Below are 2414 nucleotides of genomic sequence, written 5' to 3' on the forward strand. Positions count from 1 at the left end.
TGAAGGATATATTTCCGTTTCCGTTTTCCTATTCGAATATATTCGTGTCCCCGTTTGGCTGTAACCGTAAAAATTCCAAGAAATTGCCCACTGGTTGGAAGGAGTAGACAATACCGATCTCTCTTCCTTCCCTTCCCTCGTTTCTCGAAGAATTTTTCCGTGGAATTTTTATGGCTGACGATGCTATTGGACAACGACGACCACGAGTATCGATTTTATATTTTTAGAAAAATTTCAGCGACGGACTAGGCGACTCGAGAATATTTTCTTCTTCTTTTCTTTTTTCTTTTTATTTATTTATTTATTTATTTTCTTTAAAAAGAGAATTCTTAGAGAGATCCGGCGTCTGTACTGAGATTCGGTACAAAATTCGATACCCGAGTGCGTCGTCAGGACGCTTGAATTTTTTTTCCCGAGTAGAATTCGGAAATCGTTAATTAGCGAGCAGCGAATTCGTCTCAGCATTACATCACGTCATTGTAAAAATAAATTCGAAGCTGATCCTCACAGATTAACTATTATCGTTATTTTCTTCTTTTTCTTACAGCTAAGAATATTCTTCTCTCTCTCTCTCTCTCTCTCTCTTTCATACATTCACTCACGCACACACTCTTTCTCTCTCTTTCTTCTTTCTTAAGTCTCATATTTATTTCCATAGCAAGATGCATACTACTTCGGTTGTAGCAAAAACTTTGTTTGGATAAAATAGTTGTATTTGTTTTCGGTTTTGTTTACAATTTTCGTTTACCTTCGTATATATACATTTATATGTATATGTATACATTAATATTTATATGAATTTATAGCTATTATTATGGTATATTTTTTTTTTTTATTAGGGTAGGTTGAGTACCTTGATATTCACTATTTTATGTACCGTTAAACATTAAAAAGCTTAGATCGTAGTGATATTATCAATTGGTACTTGCCGTACAAGCTTTTTCTTTTTCTTTCTTTCTTTTTTTACCAGTAAACGTGTCTTTCCCTTTCCTGTCTCTCTTCCTTTGTATATTCGTGTTGGCGCGCATGCGCATGAATCTACGTCTTTGTGTACGTACGTGTGTATGTATGTATGTATATGTATGTGTGTACGCGTGTCTCTATTCTCGATCACTTTGGCGGTTCTAATGTGTCCCTTCCTCTACGTTGCATCGTACTACGTGTGTATAAACTCGAACCGAATATTGTTTTACTTAAAAACAATACTTTTGACCCGCTATTATAAATACGCGATTATAAATCCGATTAATAATCCAATGAATTAAACCGAACCGAAAGTAAGGAGAAGTCAAAAGGCGAGGACATCGCGAACTGTCTATTTCTGAAAAACAATCAAAATTCGATAAATTTTCATACACGATAGAGAGAAACTTAATAACACGGATGCTCGTCGATGTTAATTATATTCCAAACGAGAAACGAACGAATATAACAGGGGCTCGTGTCCGTGGTATACGCGTACTAATAGCGACGACACTAATAGCCAGTGTACTATCTCGAAAATGGAATGCGTTGATTCGATTTGAGCGGAGAGATCGAGTCTGCCGCGGGAATAGGAAACTCGTAGACAAGTATCTGGCTACGAGGTCTAATCCGCTCAGCTTGTCCCCTAATCGTCTTTGCCGGACGCGTACCGGGAGATGCCGTGCACAATGCCACGAGAAATGAAACGTTCGATCTGCAGACTGTACAGCCATCTCTCTCTCTCTCTATCTCTCTATCTCTCCCTCTGTCTTTGTCTCCCTTTCTCTGTCTCTGTCTCGCGTCATCGAGCGAATGAAGACAGACGCGCGCTGTTGATGCACGCATCTCCTAATTATGTTTACGCTCGTGATCAACGCCGGGCAACGTGCTCAGAGGGCGTTCCGATCGCGATTGCTCTTACTGGTCTGTGATTGGACCTCGGATTGGCAAACATACGGTCGCGTTAATTCGTACGTTTCCTTCTCTTACATATTTACCGTTTGCCTTCATTTGAACACATATTTCGGATAGTTTGTTTAGCAAATTTGATTTGTGATCAGCCGTATCTCTCTCGTTACACGCCATTTCTCTTCTTCAGCGTTTTAGTCCCGTCGAAGGAAGACCAGATCTCGCGTAATCTTTTTTTTCGTTCGTCAGGATGGAGGCTGTGACGTTTCCTCGATTTCTTTCGGTGCACGTCTCGGCAAAGATTTCTCTCCCGCTTTTCTCCTTTTTCTTTTTTTTTTTTTTCCTCTTCTTTTTTTTTTTTTCGATGGCGTTATTTCAGCGAATCTACGCCCGCTCCCTCGATACATCAGTCTATACATATATACATACATATATATTATATGCGTGTATATATAGAAAATATATATTTATATATATATGCTTCTAGACGAATTTTCAGCATTCCTAAAACTGACAAGAATATATATACGTATATATATATA

The sequence above is a fragment of the Apis dorsata genome, unplaced genomic scaffold (assembly GCF_000469605.1).
Source record: "Apis dorsata unplaced genomic scaffold, Apis dorsata 1.3 scaffold_69, whole genome shotgun sequence".
NCBI classification, from domain to species: Eukaryota; Metazoa; Arthropoda; class Insecta; order Hymenoptera; family Apidae; genus Apis; species Apis dorsata.